The sequence below is a fragment of the Tympanuchus pallidicinctus genome, unplaced genomic scaffold (assembly GCF_026119805.1).
Source record: "Tympanuchus pallidicinctus isolate F22 unplaced genomic scaffold, pur_lepc_1.0 scaffold1, whole genome shotgun sequence".
Classification (NCBI taxonomy): Eukaryota; Metazoa; Chordata; class Aves; order Galliformes; family Phasianidae; genus Tympanuchus; species Tympanuchus pallidicinctus.
Genome location: NW_026294618.1, coordinates 52,551,415 through 52,578,554, shown reverse-complemented (window position 1 = coordinate 52,578,554; position 27,140 = coordinate 52,551,415). Strand labels below are relative to the sequence as shown.

The 27,140-nt window shown below is 37.5% G+C and overlaps 1 long non-coding RNA gene across 3 annotated transcripts in view; it reads left to right on the top strand.

The window, feature by feature from the left end:
• LOC128075092 (uncharacterized) overlaps positions 1 to 27,140 on the top strand; it is a 70,626-nt gene that overhangs the window by 35,371 nt on the left and 8,115 nt on the right. For all 3 annotated transcript variants that reach the window (XR_008203647.1, XR_008203648.1, XR_008203645.1), the window contains 11 exons: positions 981 to 1,085; positions 1,205 to 1,419; positions 1,788 to 1,952; positions 2,920 to 3,049; positions 11,054 to 13,451; positions 14,594 to 17,609; positions 18,510 to 18,599; positions 19,828 to 21,657; positions 22,874 to 22,992; positions 23,098 to 23,919; positions 24,114 to 27,132. This is a non-coding gene — a long non-coding RNA (uncharacterized LOC128075092). The remainder of the gene's footprint in view (positions 1 to 980; positions 1,086 to 1,204; positions 1,420 to 1,787; positions 1,953 to 2,919; positions 3,050 to 11,053; positions 13,452 to 14,593; positions 17,610 to 18,509; positions 18,600 to 19,827; positions 21,658 to 22,873; positions 22,993 to 23,097; positions 23,920 to 24,113; positions 27,133 to 27,140) is intronic.

Sequence of the window (27,140 nt, the reverse complement as noted above, 5' to 3'; positions counted from 1 at the left end):
TGTCTTTACTATGTTTTCACATTAATCTCTAAGGTTTAATTTCTTAATAACAAATGTCTAAACACTCTTCAAGCCTAGCCTAATAAAAATGGTGGCATTGATGAGGCCTGTCAGTTGGGATGGCTCAGCTGCTTGCTGCTCTGCATGCTGTCTAGCTGTTTAAAGGCTACATCCAGCACAGGGATCTTTAGTGCTGATGCTTGTGCAGTGCCTGAGCTCGGCAGTGCAGCTGTGGGATCCACTGGGAATTAGTCATGCATAGTCCCAAAGGACTAAGAGAAATGTCCTAGAAACCCAAGGGAAGCTGCAGGGAAGCACCCATTGCTGATCTTTGGGGCAGCCAAGGCAACTATTCCCTACTGATGTATTTGCTAGTCACAGCCAAAGCACTCAAAGCCTGGGATGCCCCTCACATCAGGAGCCATGTGAAGTGCTTGGGCTTCCCTGTGTGTGGTAATTGACCCTTAGGTGATGCTCCTGTGTGGTCTGCATAAGATGTGCATTTTACTGATATGTACAGGAAGATATTTGACCTATATTTAGCTTTCATTTTATACCACTATTTGTAAATGATGAGCTGCTCTCTGAATAAACAGAATGAACATGCAGTTTTCCAACACTTTACAGGAAGAATGTCTTTGAGAAAAAACTGTTACCTGGATTGCTCTGAAATGAGCAAAAGCCATTTTTTTTCTCTGAGCCACCTATGTGCACCGCCACATCCAGCCCTTACTCCAGCTATAGATGGCCCAGTTGCATAGCTCTCTCTTGCTCAAAGAAGTTTATTCTGATTATTCAGAAGTTTTCCAAAGTTTGCTTAGGCACATCCAATGGACAAAGACTTCACTGCCGTATTTGCATTAGTAAATTCATCCTGTGATCCTTATAACATTTTCATTTATCTGGATAGATGTAATGCATTTGCACTAAAAAGCTAACTTTTTTTTTTTTATTATTTTTTTATTTTTTTTTTTTTTTAGAATGCATGCAACTATTTTATACTCCAGGCAGTCTCATCTGCAGAGTAGAATCATGGAATCATTAAGACTGGAAAAGACTAGAAAAGAAATTCTTCCTAATATCCAGTCAGCCAGATGTAAATTCCTGTTCCAGAAACACATCTGTGTTTATTTCTTCGTAGATCTAATGGAAAATTATATTTGATGTGACCCTATGATCAGTACCACTGTCTCTCTATTTACAGGCAAAGTTAACGTAAATCTGAAAAAGTGAAAATACCTGATTCAGATGGATACATAATACTGTTGCTATCTAACATTTCCCTTGTTGATTTTCCTGCTGCCTGGTAAAGTTCATATGCTTACAAAAAGAGTTCAGTGATTGACTCATGATACTGCTGCCACGGTTTAATAAAGAACTGAATTGAACTTTTTCACAATTACATTGTAGCAGGAAGCGGTGAGTATTTTTCCTCCCATTAAATTACAATGGAAAGGCATCAACCTATTGGAAATCTCAGCTTCAACTCAGTAATTCTGAATTAATTACCAGTATCGTTGGCTCCAGCTCAGCAAACCATGCCTGTTGAGCAAGACATTGAAATCAGATAGTCTTAAATTTAATTATGAGGTTAAGCCCTCTTTCTCCTTTCCTTAGTTTTTAGCATATACTTCTTGTCACTCTGAATAGAGCCTTACTGATTTATACATATTTAAAGGTTTGCTCTGTTGTGAGATTGTTTCCTATTTAGTATCGAAATAGATAACATTAATTTTTATTTTAATTTGTAAAACCTTAGTCTGATTGACTTTTTTGCTCTTCTGCAGGCACCAGAGTTGATTGGTCGAGTGATGATCGAAAATGGTAGTGTTGAATTTCTCCACTTGGTGGCACTAAGAAATAACACAACTGCCCTTGTAACGAGGCTGTGAAACGTGGCCAGGTGGTTGGGGATAACTGAGCACAGTGACCCTGGGAAAGGAAGACATCAAGTGAGCAGAAATCCCATCACTGTTTTGCTTATCAGAAGTGTTATAAGTTTTCAGCAGGGAGCACACCAGTTGGGATATTATCTCTGCTCTAGGACATGCAGAGCAAATCTCTTCCCGTGTTGTTGAGTCTGATGACAGATGTTTTGCACTTCTCTTACATTTGCTACTTGCTTCAGAGTGAGGTGTACCTAGGAGCAATTTTGCTGGAGTCTGAGAGGAGGGAGCCACAAAGCCTTCATCTCCAATGCTTCATTTCAGGCACCATTGGAGAGTTTCTCTTGGACAAGTAGATTTGCATGAATCTCCCTGGGGAGCCCCTCAGTGTAAATATTATTGCCTGCTTGGGAGAAGAGATGCAGTAGAGCCATGTAAGGAATAAACTTGCTCTGAGGGGATGGCTTTACTGACTTACAACCACTGCTAGCACGGAAAATGAACAAACTGGACCTAGCATTTATCCAGGTTCTTTTGCTTCTTGGTTAATAATACCCAGTAAAGGTCAAGTACATATGAACGGATTTCATTTGTGGTTACATTCCTGCTCTCTGGTGCAGCTCCTGCTTTGGACCTGCACTGAAATACTGTTTTTTTCTCTCCTTTTGCACAAGCTTTCTCTGGCTAGGGTTGTTTATTCAGAACTGAACGCTGTTTTTCTGCCTGTATTTTTTTTTCCCTTATCAGTTCTTTCCGTAGTGTGTCTATGAGTCCCATTAAATCCCCTTTCAGAACAAACATACAAAAAATGATAATAATTAGCCCCTGCCTTTTAAACAAGGAGAAGTTTTCAGAGCTAAAAAGGCTCTTCTGACAAAAAGGGAACATACATTTGAAAAACAGAGCTCTTGTATATTTTCCCTGTATTTCCAGGACTAAGGCTATGCCTGTGCTAGCAAGCAGTAGGAGCGAATCTGCAGGAGCAGAGCAGCCAGTGCTGAGGGCTCAGTGTGCACCTATCTATATTTTTTAGGGAGTGATCTCAGGCTCGTGTCTGCCTTGGGTAAGAGGGGCAGCGGAGGCTGGATCACCACTGGAAGAAGATGCTCCAACAATGTGAGCAGGAGAATGGTGTATGCAGAGCACTGGAACATCCTCTACAGGTACGGGCTCCTGAGCTTCTGTTCAAGCTCTATGTTGTGCCTCTCTGGCTGTGAGAAAAGCAATGGAATTGTGAATTGCTGCTATCAGAATATGTGAAGATAATGAAGTGGGCTGGACAGGAAGTTTATTACTGATAGCAATTATTCTTCATCAACGATTTAAACATATCTGTGGTGGCTGGAAGGCAGCATAACAATATAAATCAGTGTCTTGCTGAGTTAATATTTCCTGTCCAGGACGATGGTGCTCACAAAAAGCACCACAAGCACTGCTGGCAGTACCACAGTGGGAGGCAGGTTTTTGTATTTTGGATGTTCTGTCTAGAAATTGGAAGAGACAGAGTTGGGATTGCAGCATTGGCAGAGTGGAAGGACAAAACAGATATCCTATGGAGTTTACTTTGGAGCAAACAGAGATGATTAAAAATATCCCAAACCAACATGGATGTGAGAAAAAAGTGGTAGCAGAGTGAGGAGACTGTAAGGTAAACCACAGAAATCAGTTTCTGCCATCCTGAGCTTGAAAGTTGTGGGAATTTCCACCTTTATGGATAAGTGCATGGTCATACTTGCACAACATAGACGTGATCCAAAAACAGTGATTATAAATGCCCCAAGTAGAGACTCAAATGAGTCTCTACAGGAGCAGCCATTATCACTTGGTTATTACAACACCTGGCAAGCTGGAACTGAGCCTGCAGCAACTTTTAATTTTTGCAATATGTATGTTTGATGCTAAATAAAAACAATCAGATCAATATTATTCTGCTAACAAGCAATAATTGAGTGAAAAACATTCTTGCAAGAGCTCTTCATTCTTTATGAGATTTAGCATAGTTAACGCTTATTACTCTATTCATTTGTGGGCTTTCCATAACCCACTGTAATTAACAATATCCGTAATATGTATTTTGTCAGAAAGGCAGCTGGAATATAGTCATGAATGTCTGACTCCTATGTTGATTTCTGGACTCTCAGTGTGTGGTTCCTAAAGATTATCAGAAGCTCATTTTTTGAGTTTTACGACAGTATCACTGAGGCTATATTGCTGTCAGCAGCAAACACCAGCTAAGAAAAAATGACCTTTAAGAAAAGACCTTTAAGACATTGCTTAATGCATGCTGCTGACACTTTGAAAAGTAGCCAACATGTTGCAAAAATGGCCCTTTGAAAACAAAACCTTGAGAAAAATATCCATTTTAATCTCTCACTCAGCAAAAGCAAAATTGCTGAAATGTATTCCTCTACCATGCTCATGAAGTAGCAGGTTTACTTGGTCATAAACAATAGCTGAGGCAATCACTTTGCCTAACACCATGTTAATAGCACAAACTGTCTTTAATAGTCAAAGGCAGTGAAACAGCAGGAGGGCTGACTTAAGACTGCATATTCCTTTTTAAAGCACAGAGCCATTAAGGGTAATGGTTATTTGGCAATATCTTCAGCATAAAAAGAGAAAACAAAATAATTTGAAAACTTTCTAACATTTGATGCTCACTGAGCATGAAATTTTATCTCCCGTATTTGGGCTGTGACTTTCTCTGGTGACATGCTTCTTGTTTACATTTGATTTAAGTCTCATTTTTGGGGGGAAATTGTATGTGTGAATTCTCTTTGTGTAAACTTCAAAACATTTTCTTATGTCAGAGGGGTTCATATCATTGTGCGATCATACAAAAATTAGAAGTTGATCACCAAAAAAGATGTTTGCTACATGAATTCCCTTCCTCTATTTTGTCAATAGTAATGGAAATGGGCTCCTAAAATTTTTAAGAAATTAAAATTACAAATTATACCCAGTCTCCTTTAGTGCAAATCTAGCATGATCATTAATCAACGTGAGAAACTGAGGGTGGTCACTCTTGCACTTGTACAAATAAGAGATGTGAGCAGGCACAGATCTTCTTTATAATGAGAGCCAGAAATGATGGAGTAGTCTGTAGACAGAATTACTATAGAGAACACATTAACATAAGATTTTTTTTTTCCAGATAATTAATAACCATGTAAAGGTTAATGCTAAAATCAACTCTTGGAAAATGCCATAGGTAATTGTTGTGAACTTACCAACATTAATTATACCTCATATAATTCTCTACAGAGCATCCAAATAACAGGTGAAAAACTAGGAACTTAACATCCTAAATCTCTGCCAAAAGCTCTATCACAATGGCACTGGTTCCAAAGGTAACAGAATCTTGGATACTTCAGGAGTGAAATGTGTCAATATTTTGAAACAGTCACTAATACAAGCAAGTAGAGGTCACTAAGTCTAAACTCCATTCTACCAAAGTGAATAGAGTTAGGGAATTTCTTTAGTAGACGCTGCAGATTGGATGTTTTCATTGGAGAGAAGAAGACTGAGAGGAAATAAGTCTTAGATTTATAAAACCAAGATTAGTATGAAGAATGTGAGCAGGAAAGTATGCACTGTTCTTTGCAGCACAAAGGACATTAAATTAAACAGTTTGGAAGACAATTTAGAAAAAAGAGGTTGAAGCATTTTCCAGGCAGTGTTAGTAAACTGCTGACAGGAGGCTTTGAGAGCCAAGAGGTTAAGTGAGTTCAGGAAAATGATTAGTTAAATTGATGGAATAAGATTTGTTAGACACTTAAATATAGTATAGTCATGATAGAGTCTTCAATTTAGGAAGTCCCTGAACAGGGGCTAACTACGGGCTAGATGATGTGGATATATTACCACATATTCACCCTTCCCTTGTAATCCCTTGTTTTATAATGTGCTACTCCCCTCAGAATCTTCCCTTTGACAGTAGGCTACAAACAGACCTTCCAGTGAAACTCATATGGTACTTGCTGCTTTTTGTTGTTGTTGTTGTTGTTGTTTAACTGAGAGTAGCCAGTAATTCAGACTTCTGTTTATTTGTCTCAGTAGCTTTCTTTAGGTTGCACTTATGTGGTCATTTCCATTCATCTAAGACTGAGTAGCTGTAATATTTTTGTAATATTATACATATATTTGATAAGAGTACCCAAGAGAATCTTTCTATTGCTTTAGGACAAGGCTGAATTCATCCATATTTTTATTCTTATCACTTTTTCTAGTACATTAACATATTGGCATAGCTTTATCTGAAGATACACAGCAATGTAGATTTCATCTTTGAGTCTAAAATCCATTGAGAAACCTGCCTTTTGGGCAACTAGAAAATTTAGCATTTGCCCTCCATCCTTTGAAGGATTTTTGTCTGTTACTGAAGACAACATTCATGTCCCGCAATTTCTACATTTACGTTCCATGCAGTTCAAATCAAGCTACTTATTAGTGCTTTGTACTGTGCTAGATGTTAGGATGCAACTATCAGCATAATAAATACAGTTATCTGCGTGCATGCATTTATCATTACAACTGAAATGTGAACGTTTATTTTTAGGCATTACTGAATCCAATGTTTCTTTGCATTTTGGTCTTTGGTTTATGATGGGAAAGAACTAAATTCAGTCAGCACATGCAAGGAGCACTGATCCTTGGCTCCCAGCTTTTAGCAAAACAGATGAAATTAATGAGTGAATCCAAATAATCCAAAATCGTACAAAATTAGGCAAGGAGATTTGAAGCCTTGCCTTGATTCTCCTGTCTCATCTGTGATCTGAATGTAATATTTTTTGTCACTGTACTTCACTGTACATTTTCAGTCTTCAGAAAAAAGGCAACCATGCTCTATCTTCTCAGTCTTTGTAAATGAAGAGTCAATAAAAATTCTTCAGAGACCTGATGCTCTTAAACCACTTCAGAAAGGAGCAGCCACATTTTTACTATTACCATTGCATTATCAACTCCTGCTTTTCCTTGGTCTTATTTCCTTCACCAGCTCCAGAGCTGTCTAAAGAGTGCATTATTACTACAAAACTTCCCATATAGACCCACCCCTGCAGTTTGTCTAGGCAGGGGACCAAAAAGAAAAATCCTGTATCCCTTCAAAATATGAAGCTCTTCTGTGAAATACAGGAAAGAGATCAAAGTTGGAGTCCTGTACTAAAAGATCTATGTATCTCAATGTATCTAGAGAAAAAAAATGAAAACACTGGCATGAGATAATTTTTGGCACTCAGTTTGTTCTCTTTTGTAAGGGACTCAGAGCAAATAATGGGAGTTTATCTTTATAGGTTATGGACACTTTCTAACATTCTGAGAGAGTCCATTTGGTTCTCCCTCAACACTAACAGTTCAGAGATCAAAACCTGCAAGATAATTTCCTACTGAAGTTGATAGGAATTTTGCCAAGTTATTGCCTTGATTGAAATGATGTGTGTGACAGGGTTGTGGAGACGCAGTCTGAGGATATTTAGGCATGGCAGATACTCATTATGAACTCAGAAATATTTCATAATAAAATGTTATAAATTAGAGATAATTATATTTTCTACTAAACCATTTCAAAAATAAAACCCGTCAAAAATTTTATCTATAAAGCTGCCTTTCCACTCCTTGTCCTTCAAATGAATCTGTCAAGTATTTGTTCCTCAGTTTGCAAATGTTTTAGGCTGACTTTTTTTCCTCCTTTTCATCTCCTGTTGGACACATTTATTTAATGCAAATTCTGTGAATGAGGCTTTGCTGATTCTGTGAATGAGGCTTTTCACTTAAAAGACATGCTCATGCTAATCTGCATCTCCTATGTGTAAGGAGACAGTTTTGCTTCATATTTATTCTGAAATCTGCTTGAAAGCTGGAGTTTTTCTGAATCTTATTGTTGGAGACAGCTATCTTGCTGGATGGTGACATTGCCTGTGACACAAGTAGATAAAGAGCCTCACTGCAAGGAAAAGTTGCCATTCTGCTTTATAATGATTTAACTCCCATGGAAAAACACGACCATGTGATTTACAAGCTGCTGTATAAAACACTGTGGGGCTTTTTCCACTGGGCTCCACCACTCATTCCAGTGGATCTATGGATGCAAGACGAGCACTGCTATGCATCAGTCCTTCAGAAGTCTCCACTAGCTGAGATGAAAAAGTCATACTGCATGAGAAAATAATCAGAATATTCAGTTAATGGCATGCTAATCCTTCCCTGCAGAGCATATCTTTAGCTCCTTTCTTTGCACGAGTTTTAGGACAGGAAATTAATGCTGTTGTCCATAGCTAGTAAATATGCTACAAGGGTCTGTAATGGTAAGAAAGGCTACCTTGAGGAAGAGAACTGAAATGTAAAATACACAGAACTCCCTCATTTTAAATAGAGTGAAGTAGTGTTTACTCTCATGAGGAAATTGTGGATGCTGGAGGTTTATATTATGTAATGAGGAAAAGCTTAATAGGAACCACTTGTCAAAAGCTGAAGTTATACTGATATTTCAGTGTCTCTCAGGTAGAGAGACCGAGATAAACACTGATTATGAGGACTGGCAAAATGATGATTGAGTGAAATGTAATGAGATTTGATGCCCAGGTGATCAGAGTAGTTAATGAAATGGTTTCTCCTGATTTCTCTTTTGCTGTGAGAATGTGCAGACTATTGCTCTGGCCACTTGTAGCAGGGTATCAGCATCTGGCTGCTGAAAATTAATATATCTGGTTAATAATTGTGGTTTGTTCTTTTCTTTTTTTAAGACAGTTAATTGTTAGTTTCTGAAGTTTACGTGTAGAAATTCCAAATAAGCCAAGGAAATTTAGATTTAAATATTCTCTAAGTATTAATTACATAATTCATAGAAACTGGTCTAAGCTGTAAGTTCTGAAAATTTTGAAACTTCCAAATTCATGTAAGCAGATACCTTTGATAACAACAGATACCATGAAAAAGACAATTTTTTACACAGATTTTCCTCCCTATGAGAATTTCTCCTTTTTTTTTTTTCCTGTTTTCAGCCTTAGATATATGTTTTCTGGATACCGATCATTGCTGAATAATCTGAAAGATTTTAATATTTATTTTCAATACAATGGAGTTGCAGAGCTCTATTGATAATCATGATACCAAATCGGAATGTACCTTCTTAAACTGGAAATCTCAACAAAGAAACAGAAACAAGTACAGAGTCTGCTTCATATTTCACCCAAAAGTGGATATCTCAAGTAGACACAGGTAGTAGTGATGTTGGAAACATTCAGTGTCTTGCTTTGTTTTTAAGTAAATAAACAGTTATCTTAGCTGAAGAATGAAGATTGGAGCTAAAGATCCTTAGTAATGAGCACTGCATAAATCACATGTATTGATATTGCATTCTGTTTAGAAAATGCCATCCATACAGAAGAGTGATGCTGTTGCTATTCTTTTTCTGAGAAGTAAGAGAGCACATTAGTTTAGTATAAAATATATACTTAAATTTAAGCACCTTCATCTAAAATTTTACCTAATTCTTTAAGGAATGTAAATGATCACTGCGTCATTCTGAAAGGAAACTATTTGCATAATGTTCTACAAGGGAAATTTACAGAAATTATGAACTGGAAATGATATCACTGAATCAACTTCATTGTATTTATGAAAATTTCAAATGAGGAATGGTGTTTTTACCTTCATCAACCACTATGAAATTTCTATAGAAAAGATCATTAAAGCTTGGAGGAAGAAGCTAAAACTATCTTCCAAGTACAGGAGTACCTTCCTATTCTATCGTTATCAGTATAGATATATTCAGCTGACTTTCCTTTAGGATGTATTCATGAAAATTTAGTTTGTGTATATCTTAGAAAAGTCAGCCTTTTGTAAGGAATTCAGAACATCATGTCCTGAGAGACAAAGTAATGCAAAACTATTGACAGGGTATTTCCTTAACTCCAGTGGCACTTTCTTAAATTATAGGTAAAAGTGGAACATGAATAGAAGTAATACAATTATAGTTGATCTTATACTTGAATTAAAAAAAAAAAAAAAAGAGAGAGAAGAAGAAACTACTTGCAAAGAACTCTGAGAAAAACAAGGAATTCAATTCTCTGTATTAGCATGAAGATACAGGTTTCTTATGGAACACTCCATTCTGCAATAACCTGCCATTTATTCACATGAATGTAAAATATCCATCTCCTTCTCTCTTGCTGCAATGCAATAGACTTCAGACAGCGTCTGCTAGAAAGAGAAGGGTTAGCTGATGCCTCGAAACAGAATAGCCTTGCAAGTCTTAAATAGGACTTCATGGGGAACCAAAAGGAGTCTGAGCTGAAAATTTTGTAGTTGGCTCAATTTATCCATGAAAACATTGGGTCAGTGATCAATAGCTACCCAAATAATTAATAAAATATTAGGAATTTTTGGAAAAAAAAATAGGAAAGAAAAAAATATAATTCTGCCATTGCATAAATTCACAGTTCTCTCCTATCGTGAATAACGTAGGCAGCTCTATACTTCTCATCTCTGAAAAGATATGGAAGTAATCAACACATTTTTGAAAAAAGCAGTAATGATCAGAGGGAGCAAACATTTTCCATAGTAGAAATAATAGAGTTGTTCAGGAAGAGAAGGGTTACCAATTTGAGGAGGTCATGTCAGAGGTCTGTATAATTATGACAGGCATGAAGAATAAAGATGGAGATGAATTGAGGCCATGAAACGTGCAGCTTCCAAACAACAATGAAAAAAGAGCTTTCACATGCAACAGTTAGCTCTACCAATGGATGTGTGGACAAGAAAGCTATAAGGCATCTCAGGCAGTCTGGATTGCAGCAACCAGAGAAATAAAGTACAGAAGGTGCGGGGAAACCCTAATCTGAAAAAGGCCAGAGCGTGAGGGATGATTAATCACAGGGTTTTTGATTACAGGCAAAAATTATCTCCAATGACCTAGGATAATTGCTACTTTTCCACCAGCATGTGTGGACAATGCTGAAGTGCCATAATGTTTCTAAAGACAAAATGGTGATGATCAGTTTTTCTATTATTTAAGTAATTTTGCCTTTTAGAGCAAAGGAGTCTGCAAGAGCCCTAAGGGCTGGTGTGTCTGCTATATATTTGGACTTCTGAAAATTTAATCAATGTAATCTAATCCCTATGATCTGTTACAATAGGGACACTTAATTTATTTTTACTTTGGCCCCCAGTGCTCAGACAATTTTCTTTCTTGGAAACACTCTCATAATTGTGTTTGATCCCTTTGTCTGAGGCAACCGAATGTACTGAGGGGAAAAATATGTGGAAATCACTGATGCTGCCAATTACAAAAGTGATTATTGAACTGAAGGTAAGTCTCTTCTGCAAGGGGAAAAAATAGAGAAAAACTGTGATGAGCCACAAGAAGGAGCAGTGTCATATGTTGTACTAATACCCATACAAGTTTTCTTCATGAAATTTTCTAGTGTATTGCCTTTTTTCATCCTTGAAATAATCTTTGAGATGTAAGAGAGACTATACGTTTTGTGATTCCTTCTGAAGGATACCACAATAAGAATGATCACATTTCTCTTGATTACAGTAAAATGTTTATCCGCCATTCTTCTCTTGATCACAGTAGTATGTTTATCTGTCGTTCATTCCCTAAATATCAATTTTCAGTTAAAAGAAATCAAAATTAAATAAAAACTACTATGGTGCATTACAACGTGCCAATCTGTAGAAGACCCATGCAATGAAGAGGTATGGAGAGTAGATCCCTCAGAGAAACCAAGAAGGAGCAGTGAAAACAGATATACTATATTGTGGCAATTATGTGTGCTGTTTAGGGGAAAGGCACCTGGATACCAAGGATGAAAGAAAAACTTCAATTGCCAGATTCATGGTCACACAATGATAACTGTTTCACAGCTGGCTAAATGCTATCCTACAGTCTAATCTAAAGCCTTTTGAAAGTAATCAGTCTTTTCATCCATTTGAACAAACCTTGGATCAAGCCTTTAACCTGCTCTCTCAGGAGAAAAAGCTGATAGACTTTTATATATATATTATTGTTAAAAAACAGGGAAACTACTGAAGTGTTCATTATATACAAAAAGGGTGGGCAAACTCTTTTGCACTTTACATTTACAAATTGAAAACTGACAGGAAAACCCAGTGGTGATCTTAGATATTTAGCAGAAACTTAAAACTGCCACTGACTAACACCTTTTTTTTTACTGCGAGTAACCACTATAGATCATAGGAAAAGAAATACATTTGCCATAAATTTATAGCACCAATTTGTTGTCATGAGTGTTATGCAGTGAGAAATGAGGTTTGCATGAAACTGAAATTTATAGGCTTTATAGGGGAAGAAAAAAAGCTCTGTTACTTGTCACCTCGGATCTAACTTTAGCGCACAGCACATTTTCAGTGACAGCTTGTAATGCAGATCAGATAATATGCTCAATGTCATAGAAATGATTCAAGGTGTCAAAACAAAGCATGATTATTAAAACAAATCAGAGTGAGGAAAAAAAATGTAATAGAACAAGAAATGAGCATACCTACAAAAAGTTATTTTGGTCTACATCTTTTCTGAGAGCTACAGTAAAATGGTAGCACTTAGCACATAAGTTTCTTTTTCAGTACTGAGCTCTGTTTGTAACATAGAAAGGTCTTTAAACACACTCATACCTAAAAACATTTGGGATGAAACAGTTTCAGGTATTTCCTTATCTGTATTTTGGACTTTCTTTGAGTTACATATATTCTCCTTTATAGGATAGGTCTTTGTGACTGTATGGGAACTGCTGAGTCACGGCCTGACCCTCTGATTGATCACCTGTGGTGAGCAATGAGTCAGGCACAGGAGCACAGGTGAAGGCAGTTCACCTGTGCTGCTGGAAGGGGTGGAGCCTGGTTCTACCCCTCCTAGACCCATTTAAGAGCTGACTACCAGTAGGAAAGGAGCTCTTCTGGAGATCCCTCTTCTGGAGTTTTGTGGTGAAGCCAGGGTACAGGTAAGCTTTCTATCTATTCTCTTTTTGTTATTATAATCTGCTTTGCCAAACTCTCTTGCTGTGCTTGCCTGGACATCAGCCTGTATTCACCCAAAAAATCAGCTGGTGTGGAAAAGTAACACCCAGATTATTTCTTGCGATGGAGCCTGGACCGTTGTCAGACTGAGAAAGCATGAAATAAGGCTAAGTATTGACATCTGATTAGTTAAGGCAATTTGTATCAGTTGATGTAATAGCGCTCTTCTTCAAATTAGTAAAATCATACTGATTTAAGACTATCTGGGCTGGCCTACATCTGAAATTCTTCCATGTTTTACATATTCTGGTGAAAAAATGAGATGACCTCATTCAGGTAGATGATCTGTTTCTCATATCTATATGAAAGAAATATCAAATGTCTACTTAAGTGTGCAAATGTTACAGTATAGAAGAAAAAGTATGCTTGAGCAGTCTGCAGAATGGTAATGTTCTCTGCTTCCCTGGAAATAAATGCTATCTGCTATTCTAATATTGATATTTTTTTTTTCATTCTTTGTCATATTTAGTCAGGCCCTTCCAAACTAGCTGTCAGCTATTCTAACAAAGGCTGAAACAGGAACAGAAAGTGAGTAAAACGTATTCAGCATAGCCTATTCTCAAGACTCCCCCAAGTGATCTGTTTTAGCAGTTCTCTTTGCCCCCTGTTGAGCTGCATCACTGATGGTGGTGCAGATTCAAGCTAAGATTTTAAGAGACATTCCAGTGATTTAGTCTCAGTTATTATTATAAAAGTGTCTTGTTCAGGTGCTAGTTCGGTTTGCACAATTTTGGCACCATTCTGGGCTTCTTATTTGTGCTTCCTCAATCCATGCTCTTCTAATCCTGCCAGAGACTGTACACATCTTGGAGATACGAGAAAGGAGGATAAATTCCCCCTCACCTTTCCCTTTGCCGTGTAGTTCTTGCTGCAGAACTCTGGTTATCTGCATTTTGGACAGCATCAAAGTGCAGTTGCATCTAATACCACTTTGACTGAAAGCATGAAAATTTGTTCATACAAACTAGCCTGGTGAAAATGTCTGTTTTTTGTTTTTAGAGCTGATATGTAAAACTACACGAGATGATTATGTCAATCTTCATATAGTACAAATCTCTTAGGGAATTAAGAAATTAATAGTTTTTTTGGCTTGTTTACTTTTGAGGTGAATGGGAATTTTGCCAATAGGCTACGATTAGTGTACATTGAAAGCATTTATTTATATTTTTGTTTTTGGAATCAGACAACAGCCTGCTGATCTTGACTTTGCCTACTTCACCTCCTGACTCCAGTGTAAACACTTCTCAATTTATCTCGCACAATAAAAATAAACAAATAAATAAAAACAAATGAAAGTCTAACTTCCTCAGAGAGGAAAATGTTTTTAGTAGTATGTTTCTGGGTCTTAGATATCTTACACAACCAGAACAATCCCTAGGAGTTAGAAAGGAGGTGAAAAAATTGACAATACTTTAGAACTAAATTCTTTCAAGACCTGCATGTTAGAGCCTCAAAAATAATACAGTGGTTGTTATGAAAATGTCAACACTTATTCATTATATTATTTTTTTCTATACAGTTATTTTGTGTAATGAATAAAGTTAACTTAAAGATAATGGTGGCTATTAAAGTATCTTTAATGGCAACTATGACAAATTAAGAAGGCCAGAAGCAGTTAACAGGTAATAACTGAAGCTACATTAATGGAAGTTTTATTCCTTGTTTTTCAGAGAGCTCAATGAAAGATGTGTCTATGGAAAATATTACAGATTGTGAACTGGTTATATGCCCCCACTAGAAACAAAAAGCAGTACTGAATGACAATTATTACAAAAAGAAAACCAGATTGTGGGCCAGATGGTCAGTGAGTATAGGTAGAAATAAACTGCAGTAAGTAGAAGGGGCCTGGTCCATGGCTATGCCTCTGTGCCACAAGGGAACATTGTGGCTCAGCAAGATGGCGTGAAAGACAGTCTTTCCCTTCCAGCTGTTTTTCTCTTTATAACTAAAGTAGTAACTATTTCCTGTGCCTGATATTCCCCTTTATAAACACTTATTAATTTGAGAAAAAGCCTTTGCCATTTGAGTATTAATAATGTATAAAGTTCTTTTTACCTGGTTTTATACCTGCTCTTCTTGCTCCCTTCAAACTGCCTTGATTCTACTTTCTGTGTCTGAGCTGCTGTGTTGTAACTCCCTAACCTCTGCCTGTGTTTCTCTCCTCCTTTCATTTTCAAATTGCCATTTATTTCATTACTGATAAGGACTAGAAGCCAAAGTTAATCTGAAGCATGCCCCCCTTTAAATGTCCAGGAGTTCATTTTGAGCAGAAATAGTGTCAACATCTTTCAGCACTTCATATTAGAACATGTGCTCATGATTTGAGTTTTGGAATGATAGTCTCCTACTGAGAATAAAAGGACTCCTGAGTGTTAGACATGCAAGTCCAATAATCAGGTTGAGAAAAACCAGGAGCCAGAACACACACACAATGTCTGCAAATATGTATGCATTTCCCTGTTCCCATTAGAATTTTACTCCCATTTAATTTTAATTGCTGTCTAACCTAGTAGAATACACATGCATAGGTCATACCCTATGTTTTCGTATATGTTCTTCCTAGGATCTCATCTTATGTTGAAACTCAGTGGTGAATGCCTACTGATTAGGAAGAGTTTCCCCCTCTTTTAGGAGGAACATAACACCGGGAGTTAATTGATATGAAATTTTGCAGCACATGCAAGACTTTTGATAAATGTCAGCACAGAAGTTAATTTCATCTGTTTCATAAACTTACTGTTTTCTTTCAGTGCTTTTCCCCCCCTTTTATTGCAGACAGTATGTTCATTCTTCTCTTAAAAACCTGTTTTTTTTCCTTTATTTTCTCAGTTCATGTTGTGATTCTGTTCTGTTTTCCCCCTTCTTTCATTTATTTCTCTCTCTTTGAGCCTTAGGCCAGCCTTTTTTTTCCCTTTTGATTTACGTTTCTTTCTCTAAGCGTTTTTCATTCCGTTCTCTCTTTTTCTCAATCTCTTTCTTTTTCTCTTTTTTTCTTTTTTAGTAATTAAACAGAAAAATAATTGTTGCCTTCCAAATTCTATTTGAGGTTATTTTCTTGGCACATTATAAGTCAGAGTAGCTTTTTTTTTTTGCTTTGCTTTCTACCTTTTTGCCAGCACAAACTGCAAAATTGCTCAATGAAATGAAGCTTATGAGATTCCAAATCTCTGAAGTAATGTCTAGGGAAAGAAAACAGTAATTTGTTTTTCCTGAGTTATCTTAAATTCACCTGTTTTGAAGTCTCTCAAGGAAAGAAAATTCTATACATGAAATCTCCAAGTAAAATTCCTATTTCACAGTGAGCTCTCCAGATGGGTTATCAGCCTGGGATCAGTTACCAGACACTTTGCTGATGCATGAGCTGGGATGAGTATGAATAACATAACTTAAATGAAGTGTTAATATAACTTAATAATTTTTCTTGATAAATTTCATTTCAATTTCCACTAATTATAAATAGCAGCTTAGACAATTAATTGTTCAAATGATTGTGATTAAGTTTACTTTGAAGAAGGCAAGACAGGTTAGAAAACAAAAATATCCCAGAGAAAAAGCAGAAAGCAGATGAAACGTATGTATTTCTGAGATCTCAGCTAGCCTGGGGTTACTCTGGAAAAGGTGGTCCCATGCAGAATAGACAAAGGAAGATTATTTCATCCATCTTCATCAGATCTATGGAGATTTCCAAAGACAGGTGCTGGTTTTGGTGCAGGATATATCACACAGAATCTTCTCCCATGGGAGGATTTGTACAGAATGGAGCAGGGCAGGCCAGCAGGAAAACTCCCATCCCAGCTATGATGCAATTGGTTTGTTGGCCAAGTGACTAGAAAAATAGCATCTAGCTAGATGTCAGAGCCTGCAAGGGCTGTGAGTGCCATCCCCCGCTGTGGCAATAGAAAAAATTCTGCTACTTCAATGAAACATCAGTCAGTGCAAGGTTGGAGGGAGCCTTACAGGCCAATTGGGATCACAAGGTAGAATTTCTTTTCTGCAGTGGATACTAGTAATGTGCCAGGCAAACATCTTTTTTTTCATGCAACTCATTCCTATACTGATAATAAGAATAACAAGATAAGCTACAGATTTGGGAACCTGCCTTTTTGCACATAAATGCTGGGATAGTTGAACCTGGGAGCATCTTTCTTTACACAGGAAATGAATAATATCTATTGTCATTATTAGCTGTACTATCCTAGAGACATAGGTTCCTTACAGCTGGAAGGGACCTTTAATGGTCATCTAGTCTAATTTCCCTGCAATGAACAGAGATATCCACAGCTGGATCAGGCTGCTTAGAGCCCCAACCAGCCTAGTCGTGAACGTCTCCAGGGATAGGGTATCCACCATATCTCTGAGCAACCTGTTCTAGTGCCTCACTACCCTCACTGTGAAAGACTTGTTCCTTATTTCCAACCTAAATCTGCACTTTTTAAGTTTGAAAACGTTTTCCCTTGTTCTGTCACTATGGATCCTCCTGAAGGGTCTGTCCTTTCCTATGGATCCCCTTTAGATACTGAAAAGCCAACTCGACCTTCTCCAGGCTGAACAGCCCCAGCTCTCTCAGCCCTTTCTCACAGAGGACGTGTTCCATCCCTTGGATCACTTTTTGTGGTGCTCCTCTGGACACAATCCAACAGGTCTATATCTTTTCCATGGACTTCACATCTGGACACAGTATTCCAGGTAAGACCTCACCAGCACAGAGTAGACAGGCAGGATCACCTCCCATCACTGGCTGGCCATGCTTCTTTTGATGTAGCAATTCAGTTCAGGATATGGTTGGTTTTCTGGGCTGTGAAGGCACATTGCTGACTCTTGTTCACCTTGCCACCCAATAGTACATCCAGGTCTTTTTTTTTTTTTTTTTTTTTTTTTTGGTGTGGCTATGTTCAGTCCCTTCATCCTCCAGCTTGTGTTGGTAGTGGATGTTGCCTTGACACAGGTGCATGACCTTGCACTTGGATTTGTTGAACCTTTTGATGTTCTCCTGGGCCCACTGCTCAAGCCTTCCCAGATTTCTCTGGATGGCATCCTGTATGTCAACCACAACCCATAGCTTGGTGTCATCAAATGATCCTTACACACTTTAGTGTGTAGAACTTCAGCAAAACTAAAACAAAGCTTACACACGTGAGTTACCTTATAGGCCAGTTGCTGTGAAATTCTGCGCTTAGGAATGAACTCAGGTAAGTCGGTTTATTGCAACAACAGAAGTCATTGTCATCTTAGTCAATGGCTTATCGTTCTAACACTTGTTACTGTGCCATAACTCTTCATGAATGAGTTGTTTATACAGAATATGAAAAGTCTTAACTTACCAAAATTAAGGGTCGAAAAAAAAAATCAGAAAAAATACATTAATTGCAATCATCTTTTGTTTACCTTTTTTATCAAAGAGCTGATCTAAAAGTCTATTTGGCTGTGTAGACTGAAGCTTAGTATTCATACCTTCTGAAGCACCACTTATGGTGATAATACCATCTGAATAGATATTCTGTTAAAGTGGAATCTGCATGAATATTGTCTTAAGTAAGGTTCCACCACAGTCATATTGCTGTCAATAGAAGGAAATTCAATTCCCAGGAGCTGTCCCAGTGAAACATCTAGTTGAACATGTGAGTTCCAGCTAAATACAAGCTTTCCAGTTCAGTGTCACTGGGACTTGGGCCTTTGGTGAGTACTGTGGACTACTATTTCCTGAAAGAAACAAGCACTGAATTCTTAACGAGAACTGAAGAAACAGTTTTAAATGGAAGAAGTTAGGGTCCATTTATTGAAACCTACATAATGTCTGCATTCATAACCTAAAATATGTAGAAATTGAAGCATTCTTCCTTAAGCTAGCATTAGTTCCATTTGTTCTATCACATTAGCCTTTCATAAAACAACAGAATGAGATTTAAGAACAACGTCTATTGTACTGTTCATATAAATTAACTGCATTCAGGAACACTGTGTAACACTAGAAATCAATGATCTGGTTTCATTAATGGTCAGAAATAGGCACAGCTTTCTCCATTTTGTGATTTGTAGTAGGTTTTGCAAAGAACAATTGTATTTATCAAACATAGCACCCAAAGAGAAAGAACAGCATGAAAGACAAAAAAACCTCTGTTCTTTGAAAATTGAAGTCACTCTTCAATTTTAGAGGCTGATTCAGGTACATGAGTGCTCCAAGTGGGACATAGACTGAGCTTGGAGTCAACTTGCTTCTATTTGTCTTTGGAGTGGGCAGTTCAGGCATACAGGGTGGCTGGTCCTGAGACCACTTTGTATGGGTATGTTCTTTGTGCCTCCAGTGCACTGCAAAAAACCAAGGGAATCTCCCTGGGGTAGTACTTGAGTTCATAGTAGGTGGAGAAACTAATTTATAAACTTTGCAAAACTAAATGGAAGGTGTTCAAACACCATATTTCACTTTTTTTCTAACATGTAAGATCTTTAGTCAAAGCACTGAGATAGGCTTCTGAGGACTGTCATGAAAATTATACTGTATTAAATGATTTATGTAGATGAGTATTTCTGGACTGCCTGAGGCTCACCACACTTTAGGCATAAGTCAGGGAAAAAGATGTTCTGTAAGCTTAGTTGCCTGCCAGAAGAGACAATGCTCTTTAAATCTTGATTTTGTTTTATTGGGTTTGGGTTTTGTTTTTTTTGTTGTTTTTTTTTTTGTTTTGTTTTGTTTTGTTTTTTTGTTTTTTTCAGATGAAGTTCAGCCAGTTAACAATAAATATTCCTTATTTTGCACCTTTATGGTGCTTTTTAATTAAATACTCCATTAAGCTGAATACTAAATGAATTTTTGGGGTCAGAAGATGAACTATTTGCAGATGATTACTTGCTCAAGGCATGTTTTGAATCCCACTGAAATTAAAATAATTCTTTTCAATTACTCCAGTAGGTTTGGGACTAGACAGCAAAGCAATGTGATTGGAGCAACAGAGACAACTCCATGTAAGGGATTGCAATCTCATACGAGAAGGCATTTGCATGTTTCATCCAACAAATAGATAGAGCCATAATAATTATTAGCTTATAAATGTTATGGAACTAATAATCATCTCACATTAATTTGACAAAGTATTTTTCAACAATGGAAATGGCTGTTTGGCTCCAGAGAACAGAAGTTTGTTAGCATCCATATTATTCTATTTGAGGATGCAGGAATGCTTTTGAATAATTAGGTTTCCAGAATTTTTATGTGTGTATATACACACACACACAGGTAAAAGTACTGATTTAAAAAGTCCAACTACCCTACAGTTTCCACAATCAGCAACAAATCTTTTGTAACATTTCATTGCTTTTCATACTCCTGTGTCAGACACTGCTGTCGTGTGGATATTTTCATCTCTGCCTTTAAGTGGGAAGATTTCTGTTTATACAGACGTATGAAATAACTGGAAGTTGATGAATTAAAACATCATTCACTCAAGAGAAAATGACCTTCTTCTAAAGACTGATGGAACAACCACAGCAACTTCAAGAAATTGTTTACCGTTCTCTGGATGATCACAGCTTGATCTGATTTTGATCTTTCCATATTTTACACATAACTTATTTGTAGCAGACCAATGGAAAAGCGGATGTTTATTTGTGCGATGTTAAGTCACTGTTCTCTAGTAATTCCCTCTTTTAAATGCATACACATACTGAGTAATGTAAATAACTATTTTCTATGATTATTTACAATCATAATCATGAGGGGCCTATTGGTTTTGCTATGTTGTTTTGGAAGCAATTTGAAATCCTATTAAAGACCAGGATCTTTTGGTACCAAAATACAAAATCTGTTCTCAAAAGATATAAACAGTTTTCATTCCAGTTCATACTTAAAAAAAAAAAGCAATTGTGGAGGCTGCATGCATGTGGTCATCAAAATAATTTGTAACAAAAATAGCCTGTAATCAAGTATTTACTGATTATTTGTAACTAGTCCCTTAAAGGCTGACAAGCCTACAATTCTGACAGATTTAATACAGAGTTATGTTCTTCTACCTCCAAAAATTATTCTTGTTATGGAGTATAATAGATAATGATCTGTAGATCCTTATCCAAAGTTGATAGACATCTTTCTCCATGAACTCTACTACTTAGTACCAATCAGACTGCAATTTACTGCAATGCTTAAGGGAAAAAAAAACAACAACAGTATCCTCCTCTTTCAGAAAAATCAGTGAAAATGGCAGACTCTTCAGCTGTAAGAAAAAGCTACCAAAAAAGGAAATTTTCTAGACACTTCAAAGTTCTCTCTCTCCCTCCTCCTGCTTTTTTTTTTTCCCTTCCAGTTCCAGTCTTTGCAGATACTGTGCACTATTATTGAAGGAATCTACAGTATTCTCACTTTTAAAGATTTTGCTTGGAACACTCAGATATTCAGATGGCATCATACAGAAGACAAAAAGACCGTTTTCATTATAGGGCTGCTTCTCTATCTGCCAGACTGTATATCTTGTTTACTGAAGTGTCATTTTTAAGAAAGTCTTTAGAATCATTGAAGATTCTGAATTCCTGGCTCCACACAGGACCACCTAAAATCCAAACCGTGTGTGTGAGAGTGTTGTCCAAACGCTCCTTGAACTTGGTGCCATGCCCACTGCCTACTGATGAAGAACCTTTCCTTAAAATCCATCCATGCATGCCCTGTAGATATGTGGGAGCAGGACAAGACTTTCAGGTACCCACGCAGCCCTGTCTTCACCAACCTGAGACTCACATCTTTCAAAAGGTCAGGAGAGATTTTTTGAGGCATACATTTTACACAAACCCATGTCACATCAGATCCCTGTTGCTAGGGCAGTTACAGCAAGCTGTGCAGGGAATCTACAACTGCTGGAAATTTCTTTCAGCTCAATGTGATTTACAGACACGAGCACTAATAAGAACATAGTGTATTATTAAAAATATCAGCTTGACAGGGCTCAGCAAGTGCCTGTAGCAAGTGTACCTCAGAAATGGGGAAAAAACCCGACTCCATTAACTTTCTGCATCTGAGCTTTCTTATCTGAGGAGGGAGGCAGAGAAATTACACAAGGTTGAGATTTTAATGAGAAGAAGTGGAGTATTAATGAAATGCTAATGAGATCTACATAATCTAGTGTGTCACTGCGGGCTTTCAGTCCTTTCAAGCCTGGTAAACAAAACAGCAACCATTGCTTTGCCTGAAGTAGATTCATGAATTTAGCAGTGGAATTTAAAAGCATTAAAAAATGCCTTGTGTCCCTGGTAGTGACATTAAATCTTGATTTAAAAAAAAAAAAAAAATTCTCAAATGTAGAAGGAAGACCTCAAGTTTTTCTCCTGCTGTGGATTTGCTACATACAGCTTTAGAGTCAGGCCTCAGAAGTGACTAGGTGGTTTGCACAGGATTGGGTGACACCATTTCTACTTAGGTAACTAGAGCTAGAGCTGAAACACAGGTTTCAGTGGAAAGCATCTCATGGGAAAAGGAGATAAGTCACAGAACTTTGTAAATGAGTTTGTTTTTCTAGGAGAAAATGGCACTCAGGAAAATGAGAAACAGAGAGCAGTATCTGCATCCAAGCAGGGGAGGGAGTCCTAACTGGCAAAACAAAGGTCTCTGTGACCAAAACCTCTTCCCGGGGAAGCTAACAAAGATCCTCAGAGTACAGAAAAATACAGACAGAGAAGCAGAAGCAGCTGATCAGAGCAGTACTTTTGTCTGGCATAAAATAATCATTTTGAATGAAAAAGATGTGCAAATTTTTCTGTTTGCTTCTCTATGCAGACTGAGAAAGTGATTGCCAGGAGCCCCAGATCAACCTTATTTTCTCATGCTATGAGGGTGGTAGCCAGCTGTAAAACCAGGGCTTTGACTTCACACTGGTCTGACTCATTTGTCTGCTCAAAGCCCTGGCGGAGGGGCTGGAACTGATACAGTTGTTGTTATAAATATTTCTCCTTTCCTGCTATTCTCTTTTCAGTGTGTTTCCAGTGCTCAAGCCTATGGGGAGCTTTCAGGCAAGAGATTTTCCTTTGCAGAGTGACTTAACTTTGGGCCCAAATAGGCTGTCAGAAGACTGGAGTGCTAAAAAAGGCAGAAGTAGGTTGGAACTATTTTTATAGCCCTGTGATCCAAAGGCGATCTTTGTCTTATACAGGAGAGAACAAGTTTCAAGCTGTTCTATTTTGTTTCCTTGTTTTACAGCCTTCAGTAGCCCTCTCTGCCCCTCAGGGATCTGTGAGACACGGGGCCACAGCTGCCACTCGTCTCCCTTCCAGCAAAAGGACTCGAATTCACAGAGGAAAAATTTAAGTTAGTTCTATCCTGGTACAGAAACAGCCAAAGGCACCATAGAAGATGTTCAGAATTACTCTTTGCATCATCTGATTTCTTTATACATGGCTCCTAAGAAAACTTTACATATGAACTGAACTTCAAGTCAGATTTCAGTGGTAATATCCACCACCCTTACATTTGCAAGTTTGAGGCTTTACTAAAAAGGTCTTAAATGTAGTTCTTCTAAACTGGAAGAAAATTTGCATTCTTGCAACTACCAAAATGATGCCAGCTCAATAAAGCTCATTTGGATCCTCCATATATAGCATCAAATTGCTGATTCCAAACACTTTCTTCCAGACAAATGACTTATTTCCCACAGGGAAAAGAAAAATGCAGATAGAAATTAAAAGAAGTCATTCAGCATCTTCAGATGTATTTTTACCTTGAATCTGTTTTCCTCTAGGTTTTTACTTTTATTCTTCCAAGAAAGAAATGTCTTTCCATTTCAACACTTCAGCTATACATATATCATAATAATTTAGCATACATTCCTCTAATCTTTGATTAATGTCTTACCTTTTACTTAAATACCAATTAGCATGAAGTCATCACAGTAATTTCAGTTGAATCCCCATATCACTGACATATTGTTAATGAGGACATGATTAGCATCTGAAATTTTCAAGGGATGATTGCTGAACTGTTTGGATTCTTCCCATCAAGACAGACTCTCTAGTTCTTTTACAGGTAAAGAGAGATCTTTGAATCAGATTCTTCCACATTTCTTTGTATGAAAATTCCAAGTCAAGATAAGTGCACAATTTCTGAAAGTTAGTTGGTATTTGGGTGAAAAATGTGCTCAGATTACTTTCTCACATGCTGATCTGCATTACTTTATTATTTCTTTATTTTTTCTTGACTGACTTGTATGTTTCCATCAGATCCTTTTCTTCGATCTGAGTCTATAAGAATCTGCAGACAGGATTACCTCTTATGGAAACACAGGTAACAAAATTTTTTATCTTCTAAAATACTGCTTCTGAAACAAATTTTACTTTCATTTACATGAAACCACATGCAAATCATATACAGTCTAAAATGTTCTTTTCAACAAAAATAGTCCTCCATATGCTTTAGTTGATTTTGTTACCTGCTCTATTAAGTTCCAAGTGCCAGAATTAAATGACTGACAGTGCATTTGTTTGTTGCAAAAACTGTCAAGATCCACTGAAAATCTCAATAGTATCTATCTCTGAGCATGGCAAGAAAATAACGCTGTCTGTATTCCCCTACCTCTGTTCTCTTATATGTTAAATAAGAACAATGCTGACTTGACAGAGCTACAATTTGATACTTGAATTCATTAGTGTTTGTAAGATACGGTCCGAAGTCAAGTTTGCTGGAAGCACTGCTACCTTAAGAAATATAATCTCTTCCTGTCTTTGCCAAAATCTTCCCAGAACTAGGACTGCAGTTTTAACACTAAAAGAAAATCTGTGCATGAGGTATTGTTTCGAGGTATTGTTTCACTACCTTGTGCCTCGTTAGCATTTTTTGTCCCTTTCCTTGCAATCCTGGTGTTCTTGGACATGTAAGTATGGACTAACATAATCTGCTCAGGATCTGCAAAAATGGGGAAGATGAGCTCACAGAAAGCTGTGTGCTGCTGTGTTACCATGTCTGCATGAAGGAGCTCAGATACTTTTGCTTTGAATGCAAATCAGGTCAGTTGTCAAAGCAGTCTCCTGATACCACTGCCGAGGCTTTGCCATTCCTGCTTCTTCCTGCTGCGTTGATTCGTATCTTTCAGGTACTAGTGGTAGAGGCTCACTGTCTCAGATAAAGAAAACATCATTATTATTCACCTCTTGCCCTTTCTCCTATTGTCATTGACCCTGTGGGTGTTTATAAGTGTTAATGAGGACTGACCTGTATTTTTGGCAGGGTCCGATAGTCAAAGCACCATGAGTGCAGCACCCTGTGCTTTGCCTTGTTTAGCATAGTTGATAGTATTGTGAATTTACATGGCTTTGTTACTCTCCTTGCACTGTTTAATTGAACGAAAATTACCTGAGGTTCGCTTTATCCCTTGTACTGTGTAAGCAACCAGTAGACTTGGATCCTTTTTACTGCTTCTGTTTACTGAACTTGTCTTTCTCCTGTGTTAATTACTGAGATGTCCACTTTAAGTACCCCTAACTGTGGTCCTAAATGTGAATACTCTTGTATATGTTACTTACATTAAGCATGTGAATAGTCCTACTGAAATCCTAAAAACAGGAACAGCTTAAGTTATGGATTATTATAATGCAATATTTGAATTATTTCCAGGTTACTAGAATGCTGTTTCATAGGACTGAGAATGCCACAACTTATCAGCTTGCTCATCTGTACCTCATACTTCATTTTACTCATCTGTAAATAAGATATTCTTCATCTTATTTAGTCCCTATCACAGCAGCAACTAGCAGTGTTATTAGAGGTTTTATGCAATGCAAATAAAGTATAGGAGTCTCTAAATAAGGTCTTAGATATTTATTAGAATATTAGCTACTATAATAATTGAAGCACTGGGGTGAATTTCACAGTAATTGTATTAATTTAAAAACTGAAATATTTTCCTTGTTTATAAGGTTATGCCTGCCCTGTATACAAATTTTACACTGTACTGTACAAACGCAACACCTGAGTGCTGAAAGCAATCAGTTAAACTGTTAAGTAAGCCACAGGGGTTGAGAGCAGAGGAACAGAGTTTGAAGAGCAATTACTGAAGATGAAGAAAAAGGCAATTTAGAAAGCAAATTCAAGTATAGTTCAAGTTTAGTCAAGGAGAAAGAGAGGGAAAAAACTCAGTGTATTACAAATCTAGATTTTTGTTAGTTCCTTCAAAGACCCACACTTCAGTTTGTTTATTTTTAAAGTCCTCTACAATTAATGCAAAGAGAGGTCTGCCATTCCTGCATGGATCATCTATCCTTAAAATCAATGTCTAAAATATTACCCTTTAGTGCTCTTTCTCTCTCCCTCCCTCCATCATGAGTAAAGGAAGATGTCTTAGAAAGATAGTTTCTACAAATGGCTTACTTCTGAATAAATTTACATGAAAAAATTCAGTCAAAAAAGCCCAAGGAAGTTACAGCTTGCTCAGTCGCTTGAATGAGGAATGTCCAGGCAGCAAGATTTTCTTTTTTTGCAGTTTCTAATACTAGTACAAAATGTGAATATTTTCACAGAAACTGTGGTATCTTCTTGATAATCTATTTTTGCATCAGACTGTACTCAGAAAAATAGTATAGTCAATAAGAAAGTGGAGTTCACACTGCACATTTCCTGGCTTGTAAATCATAAATAATAGGAGGAGACACTTGTGCTGATATCTACTCCAGGAGTTGTGGCTCAGCAGGTTTGTCTCCCAACAGAGTCCTTCAGCATCCCATGCTGGGGTCCTGGTAGTAGGGTGCTTCTCTCTGAACCAAAGGCGCCAAATCTAGCCAGGAGACACCAAGCTCAAGAATGTCGTGCAAGAGATGTATATTTTCCAACCAGAGAGGTGACTCATGAACACCAGCACAGGCACTAGCACCACTTTTTTTTTTTTACAAAGTGAAGTGATGGAGAGGTATAGATTTGCTGAGAATTCAGAATGGCTTGTCTTCTTGAAGAGCTGCAGTGATAGACCAAAAATGCTTGGCTCTGCCTTCGGTCACACATCTCTTCAGGCCTTAGCTAGCCATCGTGGGGGTGCCCAAAGTGCAGCAGATGCCTGCAGGCTTACACGAGTCCATTTTCACTCAAGGTAGCTCCTGGGACAAGAAGGCAGAGGCTGGGAGGCTCCAGGTCTGCTCTCAAGTAAATAGGAAAAAAGGAGATATGCTGATTTAATGTTGAGCTTTCCATTCAAGAGCAGCTGAGCATTGAGGGTGGAAGAGAGAACCAGGAGCAGCTTTTTGTGGTTCACAGGTAAGAGT